This window comes from Melozone crissalis, unplaced genomic scaffold (genome assembly GCF_028551555.1).
Source record: "Melozone crissalis strain CALT ecotype California unplaced genomic scaffold, PUWL_Pcris_2 ptg000046l_1, whole genome shotgun sequence".
NCBI classification, from domain to species: domain Eukaryota; kingdom Metazoa; phylum Chordata; class Aves; order Passeriformes; family Passerellidae; genus Melozone; species Melozone crissalis.
In genome coordinates, this window is record NW_026535824.1 from 11,924,231 (window position 1) to 11,936,933 (window position 12,703).

Sequence of the window (12,703 nt, forward strand, 5' to 3'; positions counted from 1 at the left end):
GAGTTCTTGAGGGCTTTGTGACATCACTGAGTGGGTGGTGACATCACAGAGCTGGCTGTGACATCACAGAGCAGGGTGTGAGGCCATAGAGCAGTGTCTGCCATCATAGAGGGTGGCTCTGTGGCATCAGAGAGTGGGTTGTGACATCACCTGGTGGCTGTGTAACATCATAGAGCAGGCTGTGACATGACAGAACAGATTGTGACATCACAGGGTGACTTTGTAACATCACTCTTGTGTGATGTCACAACACTGCTGTATGACATCACAAGGTGACATAAAGCTGGTTCTGTGACATCACAGGGAGGGCTGTGTGACATCACATGGGCTGTGTGACATCACAGGGGCAGTGTGACCTCACAGGGGCTGTGTGACATCACAGGGGCAGTGTGAGGTCCCCTGTTTTGCGGAGAAAAGAAGAAACCACACAACTTTATAAAAGTTGTAAAGATCGATATGTTTATTTACGGCGCGGGACACTTGCGGAGAAAACTCTCCTCAAAAAGGCATGCGTACCTCTGAGAACTTCAGATCACCTTTTATCCCCCTCTCAAATACATATGCATACAGTTTCACAATAGTTCATACATATTCATTTTTATGGGTTTCGTGTGACTTTTGCCACTAGTTCCTTTTTATCAGAAAGAATTCCAAGGTCAGGCTGACTTGCCCTTACAGCAGTTCCTGTCTCTCTCTATCATCTTCTGTCTCCTCCCCTTTATCTCTGTCCTTCGCTGAAGTAACTTCACAGAGCTTAGGCCTTGCAGCCTGGCTAAATAACTACGATTTCTAACCAGAGACTCAACTCAAAAATGTACATTTCACCTAAATTAAAATGGATTTCTATCCTGGAAAATTTTCACTTTGCTTCATTCCCTCCTTTCCTAAAAGGAAGAAGTAAATTCTTTTACTTCGTACAAATTCCCATGACAACAAATGTACTTTAGTGCTTTACCATGTACGTTTGATAATGGATAATCCTGAACTTATTCTAACTAATATTAACAAAACTACAGTAGGATGACACAACTTATTAAGGATTCTGTTTGTAGTTGGTGACCACCTAAAGACCACATCCCACCAGTGATGATCTGCATTTTGTTCTCTTCTTTGCAGAATTCTAGTTATTTCTTTTGTATCATGTTGGAGAGTAATTAAGGTTTTCTTTCCACTTTCTTGGATTTCTTTCAAGATTTCCAGTAGGTCTTGGTGCTTAATTAATTGTTTCACTAATGTAAGGTCCAGCCCAATAGGGGTAGGTGATAATCGGAGTTACATTTTGTAATTGGTTTTAACAGGTGGGATGTCACTGGGGCTGAGTACAAAAAATCACACCCGATAATCTTAACAAAATTACAAATACAGAAATTAGAATGATTTCTACTAGACAGAATAACATCATTGCTATCAATTTTTACAGCAGCACAGGCAGTTCTCAGGCATACACACCCTTTTCCAATATACATGAGCACAGTTTTCTGGTCAGTGACTGGATGAATTTCAAAGTGGCAAATACTCTGTTCAGTGTCTAGACACACATCTTGGGCATTAATAGTATTTCTTTCACAAATGAATCCCATCTGCTCTCTAGTAATGCAGGATTCTAAGTTTACTGCCTGCCACTTTTCATTCATCTTTCGTGCCCACACTCTATGCTCTAAAGGGTAGAGTATTGTTTATTCATGGTTTAATCTTAGTGCAATGATGGGATGGATAACATAAACAGTGGCATTACATATGGTAAGCACAAAGGTAGTGGCCACATTAGAAACAGGATCATAGATGAAGTTCACCATAGCCCACCAGGATTGAAACTTCCTTTCAAAATCTATTGCAGTATCCCAAACAATTCTCCGAATTTCAGCTGGAAAATGACCTTCACCCCTTTCCTGTATGATCAGAGCTGCTGTTGCCTGCACCCATAACTGTGCTTGTAGACAACTGAAAGCTAAAGACACATTATCTTGAACTGTACTAAGTGCTTCTACTATTAACTTGTGGTCTTGGTCCCCGGCCTTTTCATACTTCCTTACTTTGGCAGTACTTTTGAAATCTGCCACTGGCTAGTTCCTAATGCCAGTAGAGATGACTGTAAAGGTTGCTTCAGTTTTGTTAGGCTACCTGCTGCAGTGGCCAGTTTATTCATCAGTATTTCTGAATCAATTCCATTTAAAACTCCTAATCCTGTCTCAAATATGCCAGTTAGAGCCTTTCTTACTCTGGTCCTGAGATATGCCTTTTTTTGTAACCACGTTGTTCAGCCCTCAAAGGATGTTTTTAGGAAGGAGGAGCAGGCTGGTTGGATTTTTGAGACGTTAATTTGCATTATCAATTCCACACGTTTGAGAGACCATTCTGGATTGAATAATAGCTGTTGTTCACTCACATTCTTTACTACATAGGGGCCTATTTCATACACTTTAGGTTCAAGTTTGGGTAGAGTCTGAACTAGTATGGGTTGTATAAGGCCCTGCTGTTGTAAAAAGTGCAGTGTCTGCTTTGAATTTAAATGGAAGTCTGATAGCAACTCGAGCTCAAAGGCAGGTCACTTCTACAGGCTGTATCAAGGTGAAATTACACCAACAGTCTGATTCACTTAGGTTATCACAGACTTCCTGGTGTTCATATACACCAGGGGAGGTTCAGACACTAATTACATCTGGTCTCTCATAAGCCGTCCTATTGATGACCTGGCACTCTACTTTGATTTCTTCTCCTCTGATTCCTTGAAGTGTCCACAGTTCCCGTTCCTGCCATTCTTGCTCCTCATATACCTGATTCTCATGGATTACTACAGTAGATACGTTTAAATCTTTTATCTCAGAAGGTTTTCCCATGGATCCAGTATACTGATTAAAAGCCTGGGACCAAGGCCATTCAGCATTGCTTTGGATAGAGGTATTCTCTAGTTCTGAAATTTCAGTTACAATTACATACAAAGCAATTCTGTAAACTAAAGTATGAACTACTCCCGACCGCAATATACTCATTTTGCCCGAGTAAGTTTTAGTCTCAGTTCATTCTCTTCTGGTATCACTCTCCAAGGGACTTCTAGGGCTTTCTTCACCCAAGAGTGATGGATCCAGGCATTCTGCTCCTTGATTTTGATTGCAGTGAAGGTGGTGAGAAGTACTTGTAGTGGTCTCTCCCACTGTGGTTCCAAAGTCTTCTCTGTAAGAGACTTAACATATGCATCATCCCCAGGCTATCTAACTCCCTGCTCCAAGTTTGCAGCCACATGTTTCTCAATTTCTCTGAGCTGTTTGCTTAAAGCCACCATGTAGGTGGACATTCTGGACATTCCCTTTGTATTCTATATGGTCTTCTATAAGGCATTTCAAAAGGATTCAGCACTCCTTTAGCTCAAGGTTTAGTTCGAATTTGCAGTAGTGCTAGTGGAAGAGCTTGGGGCCAGGGTAGATTAACTTCTTGCCCCAGTGTTACAATCTGCTGCTTAATCAAATTATTTGTTTTCTCTACCTGGCTACTTGATTGGGGCAGTATGGAGTGTGAAGTTCTTAATCTATGCCCAGGTGGCCACTAATCTGTTGCACTGCTTTGGAAATGAAATATGATTTTTATCTGAGGATATCGTGGCTGGAACTCTGAAGTGTGTATTATTTCTTGTAAAAATAATCTGGTCACCTCTTGAGCTTTGACAGTTCTGGTGGGGAATGTTTCTGGCCCCACAAAATGTATCTATCAATACCAGTAAATACTGATACCCCCCCTTTCCTCGGGAGTTTTGAAAAGTTAATTTGCCACTGCTGTCCAGGCCCATGGCCTCTCCCAGTCTGACCGAGTTTCGGCCGGGGGTATTTTGGGGTTAGTCTGGAGGCATGGATCACATTGTCGGCTTACCTGAGTGATAGTGGCATGTAAATGCCTGACAATGATTCTTTCAATCAGATGTGTGTTCTAGAAAGCCTGTGGAAATTACTACTTCAAAGTCAACACTTCATTTCAATGCACTCTGTATCACTGGCAGCCTTGGTCATTTTGAGAAAGGAGCCACACTCTATAAAAAGCTTTTAAGTAGTTAGGCCCTAGTGTGTTTTCTAGTGCTCTTCCTTCACTAGTAACCACGAAAATGGGAAGGGATTACTAGCTCTCTTTCAATGGTAGCCCACCCCTTGCAGTTGTACGTCTCTTTTGATTAGTATTATTGTATTCTGGCTTACTTTCGAGGAAAATCTGTACCTCATCCTTTGCTGCTTTCTTTGCCTCTCCATCTGCCAACTCATTTCTTTCCTCCAATTTTACGCTCACTCTCTGGTGTGCCTTAATATGCTTTTTCAGGTAGCTGAACTGCTTCCAGCAGCTGGATTGTCTCTTCTTTCCCTGTAAGGTCAGCAGTCCCCTCTCCTTCCAGATGGCTTCACGTGCATGCACAACTCTGAATGCCTTTTGCTGTTTCTAAGGCATGGGTCCATGCATTTATCTGAACCTTCTGCGCAGAGGTACCTGTTGGTAAGGGTCCAGACTCTATTACCTCTCTGCAGGTAGTCACTGTGTACTTTGCATGTCGCTTCCCATTGGCAATGTAGCTACTCCTGTCAGTGAACCAGGTCTCTGCATCATCCAGAGGAGTGTCCTTTAAGTCTGGGCGGCTGGAGTAGGTAGCTTCAATGGTCTCTAGGTAATCATGGTGTACTGCTTCTCCTTGATTTCCACTGAGAAAAGAAGATGGGTTGTCAATATTAGTCACCACTATCTCTACATCGTCTTGCTCTACCATGATGGCCTGGTATTTCAGAACCCTCTGTGGTGAAAGCCAGTGGTAACCCTTTACTTCCAGTAAGGGACACTGTGTGGGACACTAGCACAGTCATTTTCGTCCTGGGGTAGACTTGCGTGCCTCTTGAATGTTCAGCATGACTTCTGCTACACCTCTGAGGGAACCTGGCCATCCTTTGGCTGTTGCATCTAGTTGCTTAGAGAAGTAAGCAACTGCCCTTCGGTATGGACCCAAGTCCTGAGCCAATATTCCCATGGCAGTTCCTTGCATGAAAAAATAGAAAGAATGGTTTACTTACATCTGGAAGTCTCAAAGCTGGAGCTGACATGAGGGCACTCTCTAGCTGGTGAAAGGCCTGTGTGGTGTCTTTGTCCACTGGAGATCTCTGTTTCCATTGGCAATAAGAGCATGGAGGGGTCTGACGAGCAGTCCATAATTATAAACCCACAGCTGGCACTACCCTGCCATGCCTAAGAAGGTTCAGAGTTCCTTCGTTGTCTGGGGTTTCAGGGTTTGGCATAGGGCTTCCCTGCCTTAAAGCCTGCTGCTCAGCACTCACTTCTTACCCCAGGTAGATTACCTTCTTAGATTACTTTCTGTTTCACTACCTGTGCCTTTTTCTTTGAGACTTTGTGCCCTTGGAGTCCTAGGAAATTCAAAAGGTTACTGTGCAGGCTTCTCTCGCTTCCCTCGTCCGAGTAGCTACTAGAAGATCGCCCACGTACTGCAACAGCCTCCTTTCCTCTTGTGGAGCTTCCCGGGACTCTGGGTCTTTGCAAGCTGTTCTCCAATCGGAGTGGGGAATTTTGAAGCCTTCAGGCACATGGACTATGTGAGCTTGTGTTTGAATGCAAAAATTTTCTGGCTGGCTTTGTGGATAGGGAGGCAAAAGAAGGCATCTCTTAGGCCTAAAACAGTGAACCAGGTTAGCTCAGGTGTTAAGCAAGTTAGTAAGGTATATGGATTTGCTACCACAGGGTATAAATTCTGTGTTGTCTTATTGACAGCCCTTAATCCAGTACTATCAGTTATCTGGCTGATTCCTTCCTTATCTTCCTTTTGAGGGTACTACTCAGTTCTCACTAGTTGTGTTTATTCCTCAAGCTTGATGCTCATGGGGGAGCATCTTTCACTCTCCCTGGTACAGCAGAGGCCCATACCCTTGAAAACACTTGTTCACTTATTCCAATATCTCCTTACTAATGTCTTTCATTTCAGTGTCTGTTAACGTTAAGCCTAACCTCTTTGTATCATTTGCCTCCAGAGTAACCTTTCTCATTTGAGAATTTTTAGCAAATTGAGCGAATTGTACAAAAGCTTTTAGGTACACATAGTACACATGTTACTTTAAAGGTTTGCACAAGTATGCCTTCTCAGACTGGCCAGTTGTTCATTCCCCACACTACAACATAAACATTCTCCACAGGTACTAAAGCTTTATTAAAACTGAATATATGACCCTTGTGTCGACAAAAATTCTTCCCTTTTGGGGAGGTCATCTTTACCCTTCCTCCCTTACCTTGGGAGGAGCCTTTAGCAAATCATATGTACTCATTTTGCGAACTGTGATTGCTTTGCATTTCAGCATGATAATCCTTGCCTGATTTCATACGTTGCTATCTCATGCTGCATGCTGAACAGCATATTTGATTTGCTTTCCTTTGCCTTGTTTTCCTTTTTCAAGGGCCAAGACCAGAGGGCGGTCTGATCTTACAGTCTCTTTGCCATTCTGGGTGATTTCTTAAAACACAAAGACATTTCAGCATACAAAAACCCTATCCCATTTATCTTCCTATTTTAAAACAGTACTAACAGCAATGAAGTATTATAAATCTTTTTATTTTCTGAACTGCTTCTACTGGCAGCCTTCTCCCAGTGAGCCCCTCCCAAAAGGGGCTAATTTAGGAAACTCTTTGCTTTGGTCAGTTCTCATTATTTATTTCTCCTTGCCCTATCTTGCTTCCACTCAAACCTTTTTACAGACCTTCACAGTAGTTTCTCAGTTTTCCTTTTACACACACAGCTCCAGGTGGCAGGTATCAGATGTGATTCCCACACACAAGCTCTAAGACCTTAGGTTCTGAATCCGCTTGACCAGAAACCTCTAATTTACACTCGGGGCATGTGCCCTGACACTTATTAGAACAGTAAAACAGCAATACCAGCGTTTCTCATAAACACCGCACTGCAATAATACCTGCACATCCAGCTTTTGCCCACAGGCCATTCCCGTGTTCCCTGGGGAGATGTGGCAGCCAGAGCTGTCCCTGTGCCCAGGGGACAGCCACTGTCACCTCACACAGCATGCTAATCAAAAACGTGACATAGACACTATGTTCTGATCAAACAAAATATCAGTCTTTTCTAGTTCTCTTCTTGCATAATCTAATTAAGTACTGTGCCTACTTACACTTGTTTTACTGCTTTGCAAAAAGGCTGTGCTAGTCACAGCCGAAACTCTGATATGCCCACAGACACGGACACATGCACCCGCACCCCCCCTTTATCTCAAATTCACTAGAGCCAAGGCTTGAATTGCTGTGAGGGGGGGAATTCTTGGAATTCCTTTAACTCGCTTTACCGTAGTTAAGCATAAATCACCATACTATAGTTCTCCTATGTAAAATGCTACTCTTGTTGCAAACAAAATCTTAAAATCTCCACAAACACTACTCTACAATCTGAGAATCAAATTACCACAATGCAGCAGAAGAAAATCACCACACAAAATCACTGGGAAAGGGCATAACTCTCAAAGTGCTCACTTTTCTCAGCACAACACAGCATACCATAATTCGGCATTTACTCACATCAATTTTTCCTGGACACAATCAAAATAACAGCACACAGTGTAGAGATCAAATCCAAACATCCAAGGCAAAGGAACTCTCTGAGCTCATACTCACGGTTAAAATGTACCAAATCTACACAAATCACTACATTTAAACACGATAAATACCATCACTGACATTCCTCCACTCGCTTCTCAGCGGGGCACTTCTCTCCCTGCCCCCGCAGCCTGCTGCAGCCAGCGCCTCAGGCCTCACTCGGCTGCTTCAAACACGGGTAGTACTCACCCCCTCCACACTGTAGGGCACTGTAGATTTATTCTCGTTTGTATACCATACACTTATACACTTGCACGATTAGAAACACAGTGCACTGACCCCACAATGCACACATTAACCATACAGCAACACAGTGTCTGGACATCACACACACACACACAAACAAAACACACACGGGCTCAGCGGTTCTGCTCCATCAGAACAATGAACCCCCAATACACACATACACGGGTTCACCCGGCTCACCCCCAGAACCGCTTGCGGTCTGCTCTATCAGAACGATGAACCCCATCTCTAATACAGCTGCTCTATCAGCTGAACCCAGACGTCTCTGGGTGGTTTACTCTCTTGCTCTCCTTTTCCTCCCCCGGGGCCCCTCAGTACATACCGTATCTTCCTCCGCAGGCCAGCGGGTCGTTTTCTGTCCTCGCAGGTGGCAAGTTGAGATGAGTGGAGCCCCACCAGGAAAAAAATCCTAGGGCGCGCCTTGGAGGTCTGTCTATACCCCCTGCCCCTGCGGGGACAGAGAACTCCTGGCTGGCTCGCCATAATGTTTTGCGGAGAAAAGAAGAAACCTCACAACTTTATAAAAGTTGTAAAGCCTGGTATGCTTTTATTACGACGCGCGCTGGACGCAAGCCCCCAAAAAGGCAAGCGTGCCTCTGAAGACCTGGGGTCTTCTTTTATCCCCCTTCCAAATGCATATGCATACAGTGTCACAATAAGTTCATACATATTCATTCTGCGTGACATTTAGCACCAGTTCTTCTTTATCAAAGGAATTTCTAAGTCGGGGGCAAATTGACCTTGTGGTCATTTCTGTTTTTCTTTCTCTGTCTCCTTGCTGTCTCCTTGCTGTCTCGGCATGCGAGTTTTTCCTTCAGCTTTGGCCTCACAGACTTTTCACCTTTCTTAGACACTTCACCTAATACAGAATGGATCTTTACTCTGTCTCAGCCAGGGGTCTCGGGGGCAGAGGAAAGGACATGTTGGACTCAGGAGGGGCTGGATGGTGCTGGGCTGCTCATTGGGTCTCTGAAAGATCTCGGGAATGGGTTGGGACAGGACAGAGGAAGATCAAAAAAGAGATAAAGGCAGCTCAGGGATACACACGGGCAGAGGAGGTGGCAGTTGTGAGGAATGAAATCATGGGGATTAGAGCTCTTTTTCAGAGTAGTAATTGGTAGTTGATGTTAATGAAGTTGATAAGGTCTTATTTTGAAGTGTTGGTCTGTTGTTAAACATTGAATGTTAGAGTTCTAGGACTTGCCTTCAGTTGCCGTTGCTAACTGTTACTGTTTTACCCTGTATTTGTATCTCTCCTCGTCATACTCTGTATTTGTACCCCTTGTTAGTCTTTTGTTAAACTTTGAATATTAGTATTCTAAGACTTGCCTTTAGTTGCTGCTGTTCGATGTTGCTATTTTACCCTGTATTTGTATCTTTCCCCGTTGTACTCTGTATTTGTTCCCCTTTCCATCTCGCCCAGGATTGGTATCCATTCCCCTCGGGCACCACTTCCCCTACTCCCCTGCTCCCAGGAGGACTTGCACCCGGACTGAATTTAAATGAGAAGCGGTGGGAACTCTATGAACCCTCTCAAAACAACAAACTAGCACACAAACTTTGACTTTAGCCCATCAGAACCACACTAAGTCACCCACTCTTGGCCAGAGCCAGATTTCGTCCTGTCACCATAATTTTGATAGTACCCAGCTTGGAAGATACCCATTGGCTGCGAGCCAATATTTGCCTTCCGAAGGACTCTCGTGAGGATGGAAGCCCCAGCTCTGCCGAGAGACAAAGCTGTACTCCTCCTCCTCCTCAGTGTCGTCCAGTGGGAGCAGTGGCGGTGTGTGCGACCCCTCGGGTTCCCCAGCCAGAGATGTCTTTAATAAAGGCCTTTTTAAAGGAGCTGCTCTCCTGGCCCTATTTATCACAGCTTGGTGACTCCTCCGGGATAGTCACATCTGAAGAGGACCGAGGACGGGACAGCCGCCCGCCCTATTGGGCCTCCAGGGAACAGCTGGCTACGCCGGACCTGGGAAGACAGCCTGGGACTGGCGACGCAGAGGAGCGCTGGGACCTGGGAAGAACCGGTGGTGGGAGTTGGAGGCGAGCGAGTGGCGAGTGAGTGAGACGGGGGCCGGCAGCTCGGACCCCCGATGTCAGTGAGGGCCCCTAGTACCGCGTTTCTGGACTCCCGTGAGGGAGCCAGCCGGGAACAGGGGGAAGTGAGTGGAATCGGTGGTTGAGGCACCTCCAAAAGGGGTAGGACTCCCCCTCCTGGTTAGGAGGGGTGCAAGGGAGGGGCCAGAGGGAGCCCCATTGGGACCTAACCCCAGACCTAGCGTAGGGGTACAAGGGAGGGGCCAGAGGTAGCCCCGTTGGGACCTAACCCCTGGGAAGTGAAAGGTCAAGCCCGTGAGTGTGGGTGAGGTTCCCCTCCTTTTCCCGAGTATGTGAGTAAATTCCCCATACTTACCAGTGTGAAAGTGAATGACTGCTTGAACAGTTAAAGAATATTAAGTGTTGTTTTGCCCGTCTGTAGTTTTCGTTCGTATTGGGGCAAATTAAGATTTCAGTTAAGAACCAAATTAGAGTCAGTATGGGAAAGTGTTTGAGTAAAAGAAGAAGATTTGGAAGGGAAGATGAGAAAAAAGAGAAGAATATTCCCCCTGATAGTCCTCTGGGACAGATGCTAGATCAATGGGACACTCAGGAGGCCACAAAAGGCTTAGACAAAATAAAAATGATTCACTATTGCATGGAAGTCTGGCCTAAGTTAAACCTGCAGGGGGAGTGGCTGTGTGTCCTGGGTTGACTATATGATGCTTCTATACCCAATCGTCTCATTCTGTTTATGTTCAATAATAAGTTTTGTACCTTTAAGAATGTTCCAGAGAGTGAAGGGGGGGCGAGAAGAAGCGCACAGTTTGTTTTCAGACACTGCACTCCTCCTCCACATTCCTGCTCCTGGACTGTGTTGTCTGCTGACAGACAGCGGGGCAGAGAACTCTTCTTTTGCTTTTTTAGTTAGTTCTAGCTAGCTGAGGCAGAGAAGTTCCCTGGACTTTTTTTTTCCCTTTTTCTTTGGACCTCTTGAAACTGCTCTGGACTGAACACCCAGGAGAGCGCCAGCAGCTGCACCTGTGGCCCACCGGGCCGGGCCTGGCCTGCGACAATTCCAGCACCGGAGGGACTGATCAGAGACTGAGTGAGCTGAGCTTCAACCCGGGGTTTTCTCAGTTTGTCATCTCTTTTAGATTGGCAAGGGGTCTCATTGTTTGATATTGTTTTGGTTTTACTGTTTAATAAACAGGTTTTTTTCACCTTTCTCCAAGGAGGTATTTTTTCCTCCCGGACCAGTTGGGGGGAGGGGCCAATTGGATCTGCTTTTCCCACCGGAGCTCCTTTGGGGGATTCTTCCCCAAATTTGCTCTAAACCTGGACAAATACATGAATTGGTGCCCAACGCGTGGCTGGAAAAGGTGGAAAAAAGCTCTATTAATTGTGTGTTTCTTGTTGTTAAAGCAGTTAGTAGCCATGCTGCTTGAACCCCTGATGTCTCTGGTTGTCAAAGCCTTAGTGTGGCTCTGGGCTCTAGACTTTTTTGAGGTTTCAATACCTTTCTGGTCACTAGGATTATTGTCCTTAACAAGTAATTTTTATGGTAGAGGGATATGGATTGGAATAGCTGTTGTGCTGGCCTTGGTGATAATGATTTATAAAGCGTTTACAAAGATACTGGCCTCTGTTTACGATATGTATGGTTTATGGTTTCTTCATCCTACCCTGCATCCCAATTCCAGTAGTAGGTTTTGGGAATTTATTAGTAATTACACTCAGTCTGTAAGAGGAGGAGCCAAGAATGAGACTTTCCAGCCTTCCCTTTCCTTCTTCTCCTTTGGATCTGTTATGTCACTTTTTGAGAATGTTCAGTTTCCCCTGAATGTTAAAGAGACCATCTTTCTGGTATTTAATCTGGTAAGCTTCCTCTATATGGTCTGCAGCTTCTCTAGAATGAGGGCTGAGATATCCAGAGGAGCTGGTGAGACCCCTTGTGGTAGATAGGGAAAGGCGCTGCGGAAGATCTCGCAATGTCACGGAAAGCCAGGACCCCCTGTTCCCCTTAGATAAGACCATCCGTTCTCCGTAGAAAAGAAATTAACATAGGAATGTAGCCTCCCTTAACCGAAATACCAGTAACTTTCCATCCCCTACGCAGTAACTTTCCACTCCTTACTAACCATAGATGGTAAAGACAGACCCACGCTGACGTAGAGACCCCTTAGACTATAAAAACCCAAGAGATGAGATAAAAAAGGCCTTTTGACCGTCCATCACATTGATGCCTGCGTGTGTCATTGGCCCGAGTGACCCTGGAGAGTTTGGGCCGCCGTGCTGATCCTTAGAACCAGGTCGCCTGCCTTGCTCCAGAAGGCAACACCCCTGGCCCAGAAGCAGATGCAGGCGTGAAAAATCCTGAGTGGTGTGGACAATGGGAAAATATAGGCCAAACCCTGAAGGAATTTTCTGATCCTGTAGACTGGGATTTTCCATGGGACCAAATTAAGAATGCAGCAGAAGCGGGGAAATAACTAAAAGAGAAGTGCCATGATGATTCTAAGGAGAAAAGGCTCATTGCAATAAGCTGGGCCCTGGCCTATGCTTATCGCACTTTGTTAGATAGTGTAGGGCAGCAGACAGAGGCAGGGGGGCAGGGAGATAAATCAGCTATCCCAGTCACTCAAGCTGTAGCCAACAGCCCAGGCTCGAAGCCAGCAGCCAAACCAGATAATGAGCCTAAGCCAGCATCTAAACCCATGGCTGTTGCTACCAGTACTAGAAGTGGGAAATGCACGGAAAAAACTAATCGACCAGTGGATGATGATGA